The sequence below is a fragment of the Chlorocebus sabaeus genome, chromosome 22 (genome assembly GCF_047675955.1).
Source record: "Chlorocebus sabaeus isolate Y175 chromosome 22, mChlSab1.0.hap1, whole genome shotgun sequence".
Classification (NCBI taxonomy): domain Eukaryota; kingdom Metazoa; phylum Chordata; class Mammalia; order Primates; family Cercopithecidae; genus Chlorocebus; species Chlorocebus sabaeus.
This window is the reverse complement of record NC_132925.1, coordinates 59,681,305-59,700,293: the sequence shown is the minus strand read 5'-3', so window position 1 is coordinate 59,700,293 and position 18,989 is coordinate 59,681,305. Positions and strand designations below refer to the sequence as shown.

Below are 18,989 nucleotides of genomic sequence, written 5' to 3'. Positions count from 1 at the left end.
TGGCTAATTTTTGTATGTTTATTAGAGATGAAGTTTCGTCATGTTGGCCAGGCTGATCTCGAACTCCTGACCTCAAGTGATCTGCCCACCTTGGCCTCCCAAAGTACTTGGATTACAGGCATGAGTGACCATGCCTGGCCTCTGTGTTTTCATAGTAATGGTAAGCTACATTCTTGAGCACAAGGATTTCTATATTATTTATGGTTACCAAAAACATTACTATGTCCTCACTTGGGGAATCTTTTTAGTTAAACGAGGCCTGAGAATTCTTGACAATAGAGTAGGAAGGGCATAGGGAGGGGTTGAGAGCTTAGTGACAGAAAGATAATCTAGGATTGGGGTAGATCTCAGTTCCAGTTCTTTTAGTGTCTCTGTAGCACACAAGTAACTAGCTAGCACCAGGTATACAGAGGCCTGAGCCTGGGGGTTGTTGCTGAAATTCCTCAAGTGGATGCAGCCAATAAGGGCTCAAATGCTATGTCTAACTTAGTCGCCCAAATTAAAAAACACCAGATTAATTTACTGAATTATGAGTTCAAGATAGAGACCCCGTGCACCTAGCATAGATACTACAAATTGAATCTCATCAATTACTGATCAAAGACTTAGCTCAGGGGGCCCCTATGGCAACTTGTGGTCCTCCTACAATGAAGTTTTTGAGAATACTTGCTGAAAGAATTGTATATTTCAAAGTAACAAAGCCCATGGTTGAAGAGTTTTTAAAATGTCCCCCCACCAAAATCTGTTTCAGTTTACTTCAGAGGTCTCATTTTGCAATATTGGATTCAGATTGTTTGACACAACATTTATAAGAGATGTTCTACATTATTTTCTCAAAGCCTTGTTTCCAGGATCTTTCTCCCAACTTGTTTTGTAACCTAAAGCTTCCTACTCCCTATAAAAGATAATACCTTAGCTGGAAAAAAAAAACAGTATTTTGATTTCCCACCTTGTGAGGCTGAAGTAGAATAAGTTGTAACAGGAACAGAGTCCTAAAGATAGAAGAATAGGCCTCAAAAGCTGAGGTTGTGTAATGGTTGATGAGGGAGATGTCACACCAGTCCACAGTGAAAGGTTAAATAGCAGCCCAGAAGAGCACAAGTGGATAATTCATACATTGTGTTTCTATTGACTTCCCTTCCTCTCGCACCTTTTAGGCTAATGTAGGTTCTGCCTTGATTAGAAGCAAATTTTTAGAACTAGACAGAATCTTGGAGCTTATGGCTCATTTTGCTCACCTGTCCTTTGAGCAAACCGGTTAAGCATTTTCAGGTGACTTGGCCAACACCGCAAAGCTAGTTATTGGCAGAACCAGAATTAGAACCACTCCCTCCCTGCTCAGATGCAATTGCTCTTTCCTTTTCTCTCCAAAATGGCCACCATCAATTTCTTCCCATCTTGTGTACACATAATGTCACACAATTCAAGAGGTGGAGTCTCTTTTCCCTCCCCTTGACTTGGTTTATGATTTCATTTGGCAGTGGAAGGATACAATGAAAGTGATGTTCTGAGACTTCCAAGCTCAGGTCATAGAGGTCTGGCAGCTTCCGCTTCCTCCCTCTAGGGGGACCAGCCTCCATGCTTTAAAGAAGCTTGGGGAGGATTAGCACAGTGGTTCACGCCTGTAATCCCAGCAGTTTGGGAGGCCGAGGCGGACAGATCACCTGAGGTCGGGAGTTCGAGACCAACCTGACCAACATGGAGAACCCCATCTCTACTAAAAATACAAAATTCGTGGGCATGGTGGTGCATGCCTGTAATACCAGGTACTTGGGAGGCTGAGGCAGGAGAATCGCTTGAACCCGAGAGACAGAGGTTGCGACGAGCCAAGATCGCGCCATTTCACTCTAGCCTGGGCAACAAGAACGAAACTCTGTCTCAAATAAATAAATAAGCAAGCTTGGGCTAGACTTGTGAGTGATAAGACCAGCGACTAGCACACGGACTCAGAGAGGCCATGTAGAGGAGCAGTCAAGTGAGTTCAAGTCTTCTTTTTATGTTGTTTTTGTTTGTTTTTGAGATGGAGTCTTTCTCTGTCACTCAGGCTGGAGTGCAGTGGTGCAATCTCGGCTCATTGCAACCTCTGCCTCCCAGGTTCAAGATGTTCTTCTGCCTCAGCCTCCTGAGTAGCTGGGATTACAGGCATGCACCACCACTCCCAGCTAATTTTTGTATTTTTAGTAGAGATGGGTTTCACCATGTTGGCCAGGCTGGTCTCAAACTCCTGACCTCAGGTGATCCACCCACCTTGACCTCCCAAAGTGCTGGGATTGCAGGCATGAACCACCGCGCCTGGCGAAGCCATCTTGAACTACCCAGTAGAGCTCTACCCCAATTCCTGACCCAGCGAATCATGAGAAGTAGGCAATGGAAAGGCTGCTACACCCTCTGCCTTTTTATTAACTTGATGGTCATAGTTAAGAAATCAGGACATAAGACTATGGTTAAGTTTCAGAAGTCTTGTTAGGAGACCCAGTCAGCCAACACTTACTTCCATGTATGTCAGCAGCTCTTATCAACATAATTTTCTGCTTCAACTCCAACAATAAAGCTGTTATTTAAATTACAGTTTATTAATTTGCGGATCAAATGACTCTATGGGTATATTCACTTATACTTAGCATTTGGCTGTAACAAAGTTTTTTTTCCCAAATCCTAATGTTCTGCTTATCTACTGCTATACAGCAGACCAGCAGAGAACTTGGTGACTTAGAATGACACTACTTATTTATTTATTTTGTAGAGACAGGTTTGCGCTATATCGCCCAGGCTGGTCTCGAACTCCTAGGCTCAAGCAATCCCAGCCTCCCAAAGTGCCGGGATTACAGGTGAGTGACGGTGCCCAGCCAACACTACTTATTTTGCTCACCACTTTGCAATTTGAGCAGGGCGTCATGAGGATGGCTGGTGTCTGCTGCCCTCAGCATCAGCTAGGGCTGGCTTGAAGGCTGGGAGTGAAATGATTTGAAGACTGGCTCTCTCTTGTCTGGAGGTTGGTGGTGAAAGATTTCAATAACTGGAGTCTAGAACAGTGGGGTTCCTCAGGTATCTCTATCTCTATCATCTCTATGGAGCTTTTCCACACAGTATCTTCAGCATGGTGGCTTCAGGCTGGCTAGTCATTTTACATGTTGGCCAGAGCTCCCAAGACACACACTCCCAAGAAAGTGATCCCAGAAGAAGATGTATTGCACTGTATGACATGCTCTGGAAGTCATATAGCAACCCTTGTGCCTTGCCATTGATCCACCCATACTTAATAAAATGGACTATCGGCCCCACTTCTTGAAGTAGGAGTGCCCATATCACAGTGTTAAAAGGGCAGGTGGCTGTTGCCATATTTGGAAAATACAATCCTGCCTTGCCCGGGTTCCAAACTCTGCATCTGAATTTCATGCTAGGGATAAAACTTGATAGAAAAACTAATTCCAGCAGCTTTGATTGCTTTAAAAAAATGCCAATTGCAACACTTAACATTAATTCAGTTTCCTTATACATGTCTTGATTTGGGGGTGCAGTTCATCTCACCCTCCCCAGGGACCTGGATTTGAACTGGGGAGGTTAGAATGTGGATAATCTATCATTTTTGTTTTTGTAAACCTTTTTTTTAAAGTAGATTTTATAGCCTGCAGTTGACACACATAGAATTTTCATCAAGGTTGAGACATTATGAATTTAATCTGACAGCCACTTATTTTCAAGAAAATTAGTTGTATGTGCTCTGTAACAAGTTTTGGGTAAATAACATATATTTCTACCTGCATGTGTATGCGCACATACCCACTCATGTTGTATCTCATTCCTGAAGGATTTCCAGCTTCTCTGCCCAGTTTGCCTGGCATTGTTTTCCTTAAAGCTGGCAATGCCATACCAAAGGGATGTGGTGCCTTTTTAACTGCTGTCAGCAACACTCAAATGGTCAGGGCAGGAAGTAATGTGTGCAGTATCTTTCTTTAATTCCAGTAGAATCATATTAAGGCTGAAATTTAATTAGCTACATTGGGGTTTGTATGTGAACAGCAAAACTAACATTTCTATTATTGTAAAAACATGCCCAAGGACATATAGCAATTGGATAAAAGCTGCTATGCTTGTGTGGCATTTTGTAGTTATGGGATAACTTCTTAGATTTATTACAAATAAAAATAAATATCCAATACATTTATCTATTTCTTGAAGATTATTGTGCCTATGTGAAGTACTTCTCTGTCTGTGGTCTGGCTTTTAAACCTTGCTTTTCCAGCTTACTGTCTTCTAGAATTAAGTTCGCTAAACTATGTTTTCATCAAAATCCGAAGACATGATTTTACGAGTCTTTTAACATTGACTTTCCAGACTATCTCTGTAGATTCTACTTGAAGGTTGCCAAATAGCTATATCACTGAAAACTTTGGTATGTACCAAATGTTTGCATTTTAAATTATCTCCTCAACCATGTGATTTCAGAGATTTTGGTAGTCAACTGACTCCTAACATTTTGTGTCTGAAAATTAAACGTATTGCTAACAGAACCCATCAGTGAGTAAAGAATTTGTATGTCTTTCTTTTTATTACACATCCCAGTGCAAAGAAAAGAATTCTTTTATAAAATGAATTATCTCCCTTTGTTTATTGGGAATTTTTCATTTTCATAGTTTCTCTCAAAGCTGAGCAATCCAGGAATATTTTTGCAAGAAACAACAATAGAATGAGGACTGAATGCGTTCCTAGGAAACATTTGAACATTTCAGTTCATTTTAAAAGGAATGAGTTTGTTTTTAAAATTGTTTGTTAGGAAGAAGAAAATTGGATTAAATGCCAAAGAATGGTAAAAGAATGCTGTGAGGTGACATTAATTTAGAACAGAAAATGTAATTGCTAGGAAGAAATGGCAGAGTGCATCTTTGTTACAGGCTGATGGGAGGCATTACTTTTCAAGTAGCTCTAAAAGATAAGCCTCATATAAAGCCACTGGATCAACATATCTCCCAGCTAAGTAAGACTAGGGCCAGCCAGCACTGTATGGTGTGAAGGCCTGTATGCCCCTTTAGCAAAGCTACATTAACCAAGGAAGCTGAGCCTTGAAAGTAGCTTTCACAGGCTTCCTACTCACAGAAATTCTCAGAGAAGTAATTTGCATTTAGAAATGAGAAAGTTACTGGAGTTATTACAATTGTTCTTCATCACCTCCCCACTCCAAGCCCCTCAAAACAGTGAAAAATGATTTGAATCTACCCTATTAACATTCAGCTCAAGTTGATCTTGAAGCCATTAGCTATGTGACTATATAGAATATCTGACGGTACCAGATCTTTGGGGGTTCTAACCCCACAAGAGTGGCTCAGCGGGTGTTTCACATTCCCTGTGTGTTAGCTCCACCCTAAGGAAAGGGCCCAGGGAACTCACTGGATTCCCTTTTCCAGTCTTGCCATTAAGACTGCAATGGAAACTCAATTTAAAATGAAAGAATTACTTGTCATTCACCTCATCTCTCTGAACACTATAAGTAAAAATAATCCCACATGCCCTACTTTTTCATAAGAGTGTTTGGTTTAAAAGAAAAAGACAGTAAGTAATGTGAAGTGAACATTTGGCATAATCTAGCCCCTATGAGCACATTCTATGCATTGTCCCACCAAATCTTCATAATAACCTTAGAAACAGGTACCGAGATAAAACTGAGGCTTAGAGAAGGTCAATACCTTGTCCAAACCATATCTGGTAAGTGGCAGAGCCAAGATTTGAGCTGTCTGACTTCAGATACTGAACTATTATACTTCTAATATAACATCTAAAAAAACAACTATCAAATGGTAAAGTCCTAGGCAAACATCAGCTCTCACTATTATTAAAACTTCTTTTCTCTGAATCTTTACTTAAAACTTACATTATGTGACTGGGCACCGTGGCTCATGCCTGTAATCCCAGCACTTTGGGAGGCTGAGGAGGGCAGATCACGAGGTCAAGAAATCGAGACCATCCTGGCCAACATGATGAAACCCTGTCTGTCCTAAAAATACAAAAATTAGCTGGGTGTGGTGGCGCACACCTGTAGTCCCAGCTACTCAGGAGGCTGAGATGGGAGAATCGCTTGAACCCAGGAGGCGGAGGTTGCAGTGAGCCGAGATCGCACCACAGCACTCCAGCCTGGTGACAGAGGAAGACTCTGTCTCAAAACAAAACAAACAAAAAATTATATGTGTGTGTGTTCATATACCACTTTTAAAGTTTCCATTTTTGTTGATTTTGGTGAGGGCAAGATGTTTTTATGCAGATGATTTTTATGATAGTAATATATGCCAAAAATATATGGTCAGTGAAGAAAATGCAGAAAATACATAAAAGTCTAGATTAAAAGAAGAAAACATGTGATAGCAAGTCAAACCCAAAAGCATGTTGAATAAGCAGTAACCCACATTTCTCCCCCAAAAAGTAAGGTCATTATAACACTTTTCTCAGAGGAAGAATAAAATATATTAGCACCATGCACACATTGTTCGCACTGCGATATTTATTAAAGGAGGGTCAAATGACATGTTGACCATAGCACGTTGTCATAGCTTGTCAGCTATAATTAGAAAAAAAAAGAATTGTAAGAAAAATTAAATGAATAGATGAGCCATAAAATGCTCGACATAGGTAAGATTTGGCAGACACCTCGAGACTCTAAATTTGCTAACATTACTAAAGATTCATTTCTAGAAAATCCAGATCTAGAAGAAAGATTCCCATAGTGTAACAGTTTTCATAGGGTGCTTTAGAATATATTTATTTATTGAGACTGACCTGAGAATTGATTCTGGCAAATGTTCATTTTGGAAATACAGCAAAGGGTCGGAGAATTCCTAGAATTCAGAGTTGTACCTTGGACTTTAGAGGGACATTTGAGGCAGAAATGTGAGTAGTATGCAGGAGACTGGACTCTGAACATGAGAGGCTCTCGTTTAAAAGATTATTACTAGAAATGAGCAGTCAAGAATGTCTGTTTCTGTGCTTTTAGTAATGGTTGGAAAGAAGAAATCTCAGACATAAACCATGAGATTCCAAAGAGCAGAAAAAGAATCCAGGGAGCCTGTTAGGTAAGATATTCAGAGATGAAAGAATCTCACCATGACTTCAAAGCATGTGCCCCTCACCCCATTACTCTGGAAAACCAAGGTGTTTTGTCATTTCTCTGCTACATTGATTTCCCTTCTGATTTCAACTGCATTCACACCTGAGAGGAGCAACTTTTTTTTTAATTTTTAGATTAGATGGGTAATGTGCCAATGTGGGCACAAGGTTCAGAGGGTGGCACATCTCACACATGTCATGAAAACCCAATCGTCATGCTCATGAACTACAGAAGAATCAGAGGAATGGCACTTTCCAATTGCTTCCCTGGACAGGCTGTCACCTGTCTGGATCCCCAGATCCAGAGGCTGCAGTGAATCCTCTGAAACCACTGCTTTGTCATTCAGACCTAATCCCAGCCTTTCTCTGTACCACCTCTGCTTCCCTCTATGGCATCTTCAGCCACTAACTCAGGAAAGAAAAGTTCTAGGAAAAAAAAAAAAAGATTGGTGTGAAACACACACACAAACACCCCACACCTTCAAAGTGCCCCCAGTGACAAGTTAAGTAGTCATCTGAGATTAAGTAAAAAATTCCTGAATCCTGTAAGTCCTGTCCTTTATCCCTATCTAAGCATGAATAATCCAATTCTCTGATTCCTGGAAAAATACAGGCAATATGTAGAAGGAGAGAAAAAAACTGACTAGTCACTTTCAGAAAAACTTTCTTGGCCAGGCACGGTGGCTCACACCTGTAATCCCAGCACTTTGGGAGGTCAAGGCAGGCGCATCACCTGAGGTCAGGAGTTCGAGACCAGCCTGGCCAACATGGTGAAACCTCGTCTCTACTAAAAATATAAAAATGAGCCAGGAGTGGTGGTGGGCACCTATAATCCCAGCTACCTGGGAGGCTGAGGCAGGAGAATTGCTTGAATCCGGGAGGCGGAGGTTGCAGTGAACTGAGATCATGCCATCGCACTCCACCCTGGGCGACAGAGTGAGACTCCATCTCAAACACAAACAAACAAACTTTCCTGAGCTGACAGTTCATGTTGTCATTGTGTCTGAAATTTTGTGACCTGAGTCATATTAGACATTTAATACACACTTAAATATTACATGCAAGGGAACATACGTTTTGTCACCCACACAAAATAATTTGCCTAAAAAATAGAGACAAAGTCATTCCCTTAAGTATAGAAAGTGCTTAGTAAATTCATTAATTACAAAAAAAAATCCACAAACCCTAGAATGAAATACTTAGAAAAGGATTAATGTAATTGTATTTTATTATACATGAGCCAGAGTAATTTGATTTTATACCAGTTTTATTTTCCCTTTTAAAAAATGTATTTTCAGTTTTCATTTCTCACATGTAGGCTTCATGAAGAACCACTAAAAGGGAATCAGAGATTCATGCTGCCCAGGCAACAAAATCAGCAAACAATGAAAGCCAAACTAGGCGTTGATGGTTATAAACAGAAATAAATTGTAATCCCTGCTTTTGTTGCTTTGCCACAGAAGTATCACCTGCTGCCCACCATTACATTAATTCTTGTCCCTCATACTAGCAACTTTACAGCTGCTCTGTCTCCTTCCACCTTAGTCCAATGATTTTTGTGGGGGGGGGGGGGAGAAATGGGGTCTTGCTATATTGCCCAGGCTGGTCTCAAACTCCTGGGATCCAGTCATCTTCTCACCTCGGCCTCCCAAAGTATTGGGATTATTGTGAGTTACCTCAAGTAGGTTGTTTCACTATTGTGCAAGCAAGCCCAAAGATGTACTATTTTGAGAGAATAGAACATTTAAATAAGCATAGCATTTAAATCATCCAACCTTCTAGTCCCAATTTTGATTCACCCATTTCCTTATTCTTAGAAAAAATTCACATATGGGTCAATCACGTCATACAAGAAAGTAACTCAATGCTCACAATTAATAAACTTTTAAAAAAATTGGAGATTTTCTCAGTAATGCCTTTTTTCCTTCTTTTAGATTATTAATAAAGACCTATACATTTACTGAGGAAGTATTTAAAATTAATTTTGACTTCATGTATTTGCATTTATACATGTTGCTATTTATGGGCAAAAACTATTCAATGTACAATTAGTAATATTTTTCCCCAAGGGATGAGTTTATGTTTCCACTGAAGAAATTAAACACGCACTTTTGATGTATTCACTCTAATTTCAGGATCGATATTCTGAAGAATAAAAATACCCTGTCCAAAACTTGGAGAGTAACTTGGATTTCTTTTTTAATTTCAATTTCATATGTAAGCTCCACCCAAGACTAAGTTCTGCTCCAGGTTCCAATAGTACTAAAATTGCTTTCTCTTTTTTCTAGAGTACTACATAACTCTTACCTAAATGTCAAATAGTCATGATATTCTTATAAATACCCTTGTTTACGGCAAACTTAATGTATGTTTGGAAAATCATTAAACACTGTAAAATGCTAGTGTTGATGACCTCCTTGGGAAGAGTGAAAGAGTTGATTTAGGATTTGGCCATTTATAGTGACAACCTAGCAAAATAATCAAGGAAAAAACGATTCAAAGTTCCCGTTACACTGATTTCATTTACAGAATGCCAGCTAGTTCCAGTGCTTCCCTGTTTAAACGAATACTAATTTCAAGCTTTTCGAACAGACATTGCTTAAGGAAACTCAGGAATAAAACATGAGCAAGTTATCCAGTATCAAGTGCAGGCTACGTGCCTGATGTTTGCAACTGACTCATGAGATTCTGGTGTCTCAAGGATATCTATTTGATCTCTTATTCTCAGCTATATAATCTTCCAGATTAAATTGTACCAGAAATAATCTGTGTACACCCCACAGAGAGTAAATAATCAGACATATCTCTGTTCTTCCCTTTTTCCACTCTCGCACATGACTTTGCATGTGATTATGTAAAACCTGCAGGCCTGATATTTTCATTATAATCCTGCAATTACAATTATATAACCAGCTTGCTGTTTCCAATTAAAAATATTTTTTTAAGTGACAAAACTGCCCTACAATAAATGCAACTTACGGTGAAGTGTCCTGGCGATCACACTGGGAGATTCAGAAGCAGAGCTAAAACACCTTCTTCCAACTCTCTGCCCAGTTGATCCATTTATTCCTTTAAAATACATTATGTAGAATCAAAAAATATTTCTGGTCTGAGTATACGGAGGTTCCCTGGGATTTAGGGGATTTCGCTTGAAATAGATTTTTTTTTTCCCACAAGATTTCAGCTTTTGCAGAATTAGCTCTGATATGAATAATATTTTCACATCATTTCAAACACATTTAAATTTCTAAAGGTGTTGCTCAAGGAAGCAACTAATGCAAACTTTGTTAACAGGAAAAACCATGTTTAAAATAAAAAATTAAGCACGGCAGGTACCTAAAAGGAGCCTAAAAACAGAAACAGAATGGAACATTTCTAAGAGTTGGAACATGTAAAAATATGTATGTTAAAAAAAAAAAGAAAGTTCAGAAATAGATCCAAATACATGTGGGATAAAAATTGCATTATAAATCATGTGGAATGAAAACAGGGATAGTTCAATATTTGATACTGAGCTACCTAGGCAGCATTCTAGGGTTAAGCCTATCTTATACCAGGCCAAATTTCAAATGAATAAAAAATGTAAAGGTAAACACCAAAACCTACCCAAGATCTAGGAGAAAAACAGGATACTTTCTTAATGACCTTGAATATGGTAGACCTTTTAAATTATGAGTCAAATCCAAAAGCCATAAAAGAAAATATTGGTAAATTCAGGTACATAAAAATAAAATTTCTGTGGCAAAAGTCACCTTAAGCAAGTCAAAGACAAATAAGATGAGATAAAAATATTTGTAATTCATACTACTAAGAAAGGTCTTATCTTCCGAATACAAAAGAGCTTAAGTTGAGAAGAAAAACACAAAGAGCCCAATAGAAAATCGCAGGAGAGAAAAACAATGGGAAAAATGAGATACCATTTTTCTTCATTTGTTCACACACACAAAAAAAGTTTGATGACATCAAATGGAAAATATTGTTATGTATTACTGTTAAATGCATTAAGTTACTATCAACTTTATGTAGGGCATTTTGGCAATATCTACCAAAATTACTAATTATTCCTTTGGCTAGCAATTCTACTTCCACGGATATATTTGTGAAATGACCCTACATAAGATTATTCACTACAGAAATGTTTATTGGAAACAACACAAATATTCATCAATTGGAGACTAGTTAAATAAATTATAGTAGCTCCATATAGTGGAATACTATATAGTTGTAAATAAGGAGAAAGGCAAAGGGTCCATGTACTGATTTAGAAAGATCTCCAAGAAATAAATAATATTAAGTGGGTGGGGGAGGAAGCAACGGCACAACAGTGTCTGCAGTATGCTACCTTTTGCATAAAAAGAGACAAGAAACACTGTATTAAGATTTGTATCAACCCAATACTACCTGAGAAAAAAAGATTTGTTGGTATGTGCTAAACAAACCATGCTTACATGTACACATAGTAACATCAGGGCCAGGTGGCTCACACCTATAAACCCCAGCACTTAGAGAGGCCAACCCTGGGGGAGGATGGTTTGAGCCCAGGAGTTTGAGATCAGCCTAGGCAACACAATAAGACCTCGTCCCTTAAAAATAAATAAATAAAAATTAGCTGCGCGTGGTGGTGCACACCTGTAGTTCCAGCTACTCGGTAGGCTCAGGTGGAAGGATCACTTGAGCCAGGGAAGTTGAGGCTGCAGTGAGCCATGATACTGCTACTGCACTCCAGCCTGGGCAGCAGAGTGAGACCCTACCTCAAGAAAAGAAAAAAGAAAAGAACGTCAGGTGTGCAGCTGTGTGTGTCTAGGGTGGTTGGGAACTAGGTAGATGGGGAACAGGGTTGTGAAACAATTTTTAAATTTTCAATAATATGCATATAACCTGTTCAAAATTAAATCAAAACCAATATTGTTCCCTAATCTAAGCCTAGATGATATTTACTTTACTTCTGATTATGTATCTCTTTAATGACATATTCTCTAAAATCATATGTTGTGCTAGAAATGTAAGATTAATTAGGTTTGGTTGAAATTCATTACTGAAAGAGTAGGTTACAAAAATTAATCATATTCTTGACACTTCTTACTCAATTTAGGCTTTCTTTGTATAATTCTGTCTTTATACTTCTACTCAAATATAACCCTTCTATGTTGCTTAGAAATATGTGAGAACATTCACTGATCAAGGACCCTAACCTTGTCACTGAAGAATTTTAATCAATTTGAAGTTTTTATGAGCATATAAACGTGTTAAAGTTTTTTTGTTAGTTTCATTCTTTATCACGTGCATGAAGTTCTACTAAAGAAGTTAATTGGCCATCTGCATTTCTTATCTATTTTTCCTCTTAAAGTGGAATATAAAATCCTACTTTTATCCTAGGATGAAAAATCATTCCTTCAAGTGGTAAGATGTTGTCTTCAGTGCATGCAAGGATATTTTCCTGACTGTATAAGATTCTCACCAAACAACACCATATTTCTTTTAGCGATCTTTCGACTCTTCATTTACTTTGTATTTAATAAGAAATCTTTTTTTCTTTGACATGATTAACGTTTTATTCCAGTTCATCGCAAACACAATTTAACCTTCAGGAGTTCCCTTTTAAAAAGTTTGCTCTTTCACTTCATTATACATCCTCAGTCCACCCTGTAGATGTCTTTTGGAACACGTCACATAATTATTAAGTAATTGTGTTATTTGTTGTTTCATGTTTGTCTTCTGGTAGAATTCAAGGACAGGAACCAAATCTCTCCTATTCACCATAGTTACAGTCCCCATGCCCCAAGAAATATAATGAATTGTCTTGTACATAGTAAATTCTCACTATGCAGTATATTTGTTGAACAAATGAATTGTCTTTGTCTTCTTAACATCTATTACAATTACAAGCTCCTTGAGATTAGAGACCATTTCAAAGGAGTTGGTTTGGTATATAGCTAGCACAGTATAGAACCAAATTACATACTTAATTCATTTATCATGAATGAAGCAATCACACATCACTGGCAACACTAATATTGACAGACCCCATAATCAACATCCTTGAAGTAACAGAACATTGCTGGCTTCACTAAAAATAATAAAAATTTCAAAATATATTTTGTATCAAATAATTCTGACAATTTTTATGCTTTACTGAGAATATTAATTAACCTTTGCAATGAGGTGTTATCCACTTCCAAGATAGGTTCTATATGACCTATATGAAATACAGTTTACCTCCAGTAGGCAGTCTTTTCATAAAGACCAGCAAAATAGAGCGAGGGTTGGATACTAAAAGCATTTACAGTATGTACAAGTGGAAAAAGTATATCATCCATTCAAAACTGTTTAATTCTCCTTGGGTTGTTATAATGACAACTTCCTTAACCTGATAACAGATTTTTAAAAACGTAATCATGTATTTATTTTATGGTTTGCACAAGATGTACCTTTAGTACATCCAGATTTTCATAACCCGTCAAACAGTTTTTCAGTATGTGTTATGGCAGGATATTCTAGAACTGCCAAGAAAAGTAAATTCACAGAGCTGCCTGCAATTCACTAACTATAACAAATTAGCATAAGCAGCCCCATTTTAGAAGGCACGGCTTTTACAAGTTACACAGAAAAATAATGTGGGTTTGCATTTCTATCATTAAAAACTGCCCATGCCATGAATGGTTACACTGTGAATATTAAACACAGCCCAGATAAGTCAATGTAGCTCGTCTATTTGAGGTGGAACTCCTTAATGAAACATTTGGTTATGATCTGAAGACTAACTAGGAAAACTAGCTAACAAGTACCTATTTTTACGGATTTTTTTCTACTTTAAAAAAAAAATGCATATCAAATAAAACCTCTCAACACTTGTCAGCTCTCCTGTGAACATACCATATAAATGGACTGGCACCGGCTGCCAGAGAAAACGAAAGGCCAAATTACTCTCTTCCACCCATGCTGTGAAGTTCAGAGAGAAATCTGTCCTAGACCCAAACCACACAGATAGCATACAATGCACCATTTAGCAAGAATGAAAGAATGGATAAAATTCTTCAGATTTCTCTGCACAATAGCAAAGATCTTATTTTGTTAGTCACCATCACAATTTAAAAGGCCTCTGGCGGTTGCTCATGGAACAAAACAAAGGTATTTTCAAATATCTAATTTGCTTAAGCTCTGTTCATTCTGGCCAAAACTCCAAAAGCCATAAAAACCGTGGCTGCAGGCTTACCTTATTCCAAACATATCCGCAGTGCAGTCAGTTGTCAGTGTAATACTAAAGAGGTCTCATCAGTACCTAGAATAAAGCAATAAAGTGAATTTAGAGTCCGGTTTTTGATTCTGGGAAACATGAAACTGTTTATAACCATCTTGGGAATACTATCTTTGAGCAACCTGGGCACTATCATGAGACCCTGCCTCAGGGAAAAAAAAAAAAATTATCTTTTTACAGAACCAAATACACTATTGGCCAGCTTCAGAATTTTGTGAATGCAGCTGCTTGGAGGGCAGGACCTTCGTTCATCCCTTCCACTGCAACCCGTGGAGAAGGTTGAAGAGACTGTCAGTGCCAATCTGCTTTATGGTGGGCAAGAGAGTGTGGGGATGGGGGACAGAGATGAAAACTAATTAAGGTTTAAAGAGAAATTAGAAGATGCCTGTCCTGCCGTGGGCCGTCACAAACAGGCTCTTATTTTTCTATTGGACTCTAAACTTTAATTTACCCACGTATTTTCTCTTCCTCAAACTCAGAATGTTAGACTTACCTTCACCCTCCCGCGTGCCTCCTCCCCGAGCACTTTCTCGCAGGTATTCCCTATTGAAACGCAGCTGGTTGCCCATGCTGGAAATTTGGGAATGTCCCAGTTGCAGCCCTTTTCAATCAATCACCAAGTCCAGGTGAATTTACCTCTTTAATAACTTCAAAGTGTTTCCAGTTCTGTGCATCCCTACAATGGCCACCGAATCCAGGCTATTCCGGTCTCTTTCTTGGATTTTGATAACAACTTCCTAAATTATCTTCCCACCTCCAAGTTGTTACCACTTCTTTCTAGTCTCTCTTTTTTTTTTTTTTTTTTTTTGAGGCAGGGTCCCACTCTGTCACCCAACCTGGAGTGCAGTGCAGCAAACACTGGTCACTTCAGCCTCAGCCTCCAGGGCTCCAGGGATCCTCCCGCCTCCCGAGTAGCTGGAACTACATGCGTGCGCCACAATGCCTCGCTAATTTTTGTATTTTTAGTAGAGACGAGGTCTTGCCATGTTGTCCAGGCTGGTTTTGAACTCCTGAGCTCAAGTGATCCTCCCACTTTGGCCTTCCAAAGTTCTGGGACTACAGGCATGAGCCACCATGCCCAGCCCCCTTCTAGTCCATTTTTTTTTACGCCCACATCAATTTTCCCCCCCACGCTGATCGTATCATTCCCAAACTTAATATCTGATATTCAGAGCCATCGTGTTTTTTCCTCATCTTATTTTGACCTCAGTTTACCTCGTTTTATCTTGAGCCTCTTCTGTGCACAAACACCAAAACGCTCTACTTTTTGGTTGCCTGAGAGCAGCGTACCGGATCAAAACCTGGGAACTTTGTATTTGTCCTTTTCTCTCTGCCGGGAATATCGTCATCTCCTTTTGCCCAATGAGCCCCACCTCCTCACCATTTTTACCCCTGTGGAAATCCCTTCCTTCCAGAAGCGTCCACTCACTTCTGGTGCCAAGGAGCTTCCGCAGCGCCCTGTACGCACCTCTACAGATGCAGGTAGCTGTTTTCTGTGTTAGACAGCAAGCTCCCGTGAGCTGGGTTCATTGCTCATGGTTGCCTTGGCCTGGCAAATAATGACTTAGCCTGGTAAATAATCATTATTTGGTAAATAATGATTACATGAACAAATGTAACTAAGACATCCAGATAGAATCTAATGCATTTCGTGCAGCTCATGTGTAACCAGGTGAGGTTTTCCAGCTGTTTCAGCTTCTATTATAACTTACATTACAGAACTGGGGTGTCCCAAACCACAGATTATAAGAATCACCTGAGTCACTTGACAAACTAACAGCGTCCTGTCTCTTAAAGAGACACACGGGAAACTGGTAAAAGTGAATCTGAAGGAAAAAACTGGTGATCAGAACCAGGAATAAACTTGTTTTTCACTGCATACCCTTTTTATTTGCCTTGAGTTAAAAAAAAATACACAAGAAATTGAGACCCGTGACAGAGTGCCATCCATCACCCAACCAATACATGAATTTCTTCTCAATGTTGTATGCACAGAAATGTTTCCATCAGTATTGCAGCCGGCCTTCAAGAGAGCCCTAGGTGATTCTTCATATGTCTTATATATTCATAAGAATACACAAGAAACCAACAACATTGAGCACCTCCAGGTACGTGAATTGGGATACTGAGAGAACAAAGTTGGGAAAGAGACTTTATAATGACACTCTTTTATATCTTTTGGAATTTCCCATCATTTTAAATGTATGACCTGGTCAAAAAATTTAAAAATTAAGCAAAATCACAGGCTGGGCACAGTGGCTCATGCCCGTAATCCCAGTGCTTTAGGAGGCCAAGGTGAGAGGATCACGTGAGTCCAAGTGTTCAAGACCAGCTTGAGCAACATAGCAAGACTCCGTCTCAACAACAACAAAATTTTGAAAATGAGCCAGGTGTGGTGACACCTGCCTGTAATCCCAGTTATTTAGAAAGGTAGGATGGCAGGATCACCTGGGCTCAGGAATTCAAGGCTGCAGTAACTGCACTCCAGTCTGGCAAGACTCTGTCTCTTAAATAAACAAATAAATAAATACACAGATTTTGAGGCCCATCCCTGGATGTTCTGATTCATGAAGCTGGAGGTGGGGCCTAAAAAATCTGTATTTTTCATAAATTCTCTGGGTAATACCTATGATCATGTAAGTCTGAGGAAGACTGTTAAGGTTGGACTTGACCTTAGAGATCATCTAATCCAGTCATTCCCAAACCAGGGCATCATCCTTGACTTAATCAGAATATTCCGGGAAGGGTGCAGGGAAACCAGTGCTTTAAAAAGTGGCCCCAGATGATTCCAATGCAGGCACTGGCTTGCAGCTTGCATTGAGACCCGTGACAGAGTGCCATCTATCACCAACCAATACATGAATTTCTTCTCAGTGTTGAATGCACAGAAGTGTTTCCATCATTATTGTAGCTGGCCTTCAAGAGAGCCCTTGGTGATTCTCCCCTCCTGGTATTCATGCCTTTAGGTAGTTTCCTCCCACACTGAGTAGGGCTCACCTGTAGAACCCATAGGCTATTGTGGGAATGATGGAGCATGGCTTCCAACACTAGGCTGTCAAAGATATTGTGGCTTCTCCCTTGTTCTCTCTTGGCTTGTCTGCTCTGGGGAAACCAGCTGCCATGTTACCAGGATGCTTGGGGGCCACATGGTGAGCAGCTGAGTCCTCCTGCCAATCACCAGCACTGACTTGCCAGTTACATGAGTAAACCCTGTTGAAAATGGCTCCTCCAATCCCAGGCAAGTCTTCAGATGTCTGCAGCCATGGCTGACATCTGGACTGCAACCTCGTAAGAGATCCTGAGACAGAACCACCAAGCTGCGTCACTCCTCCATTTCTGGTCTGTTGAAACTGAGTGAAGTAGTAAATGCTTAATATTATTTTAAACTGACAACAGGGTTTTTTTGTGGGGTGGGGTGGGGTGCAGGAGACTTGTCACACAGCCATCGATAACTAATACAATCATATTTTCCCACAAGTGCATTTCTTATCAGTGGCCCCATTTCTGTTTCATCTCCCATCTGGCAAAATGTTCTCTTCCCCAAGCCTGCAAGTAAGGTATTATAATATATTTGCTTTTACAGGTTGAGTGTTAGTTTAGAGTGCCATCATGGGGCTTTCTGACTTGGGCAGCACAACTTCTCAAATACTGTCAGTCAGCAGTGTGGAAACTCGTCAGTCTTGCTTCCTGTGGTTCTCTGTGGCTTGGCTTGAGTGGATGGGGAAAAACCAAATGGTCTTTTTTTGTGGTGATGAAGTGCTGAGCCGTTGTCCACTGTAGGCCCAGTTCTGGCATTCTCCATGCCCACTGAGGCGTCTCTGTGACCTTTCCCTACACATAGAAGGCAGGACAACTGTAAATGCACTTTAGCTTGTGATGTGATGTCTGTGCATTACACCTTCCAGATTCTGGATCTTGACCTGAAAATATTGGTTTCTGTTTTGACAGAGGAGATGGGCATCTGATTTTCATCTGGAAAATGATATGTATGCAACATTTCTAGTGTCAGAAAGAGTATTTCATATGCAATTACCCTCCAAGCCCCAGGAGGACTTTAAGTCCTTGGAAGGAAGCCCACCTACTCACTGTCCTTGATGTCATCTACAAAGTCAGAATGGCAGAAATCACATTAGACTTCAATAACGAATCATCAGCCAAAGTCTTAAAACAAATATGTGCATTTGCTTCATGCCAGCTCTTCCTTTTTTCTGCCAGTTTCTGATAGTTATGGTCACTTAGCTTTGATCTCACCGGACACCTGATTACTTAAAAAGCCAAAATCCTAGACCCACTGGTGTTATTCTGCTTGCAGATAAAAGCAAAGGTCCATTTGTGAAACATCAAAAGGAATTAGGAAAATGTGGGATGCGTGTTGCTTGGTGTTGCCTAGCAATATGGTTAGGGCACAGGAATCACAGAGAGGATGAAATTCACACCCACAAGGAAATCATATTATTCATAATAAACACACACATGCACACACACATCCTGACATCTCTGCAAGAATGTTATAAACTGAGTACAGAATTATAGTCACAAGTAGAATAATCTTCGGAGCACTGCAGAGTAAACATTCTAGTTGATTGGTTGTTTATATTTCAGTGTCTACATGAGTACATCACTCACTTAAAGGCAAAAGCAT

General features: G+C 39.6%; 1 non-coding gene across 1 annotated transcript; it reads right to left on the bottom strand.

Moving 5' to 3' along the window:
• Nucleotides 1-7,226: 7,226 nt before the first annotated feature.
• Nucleotides 7,227-7,330, bottom strand: LOC119626087 (small nucleolar RNA U13). The gene has a single exon (XR_005242277.1). It is a non-coding gene; the product is annotated as a small nucleolar RNA U13 (small nucleolar RNA).
• Between the last annotated feature and the right edge of the window lie 11,659 nt (nt 7,331-18,989).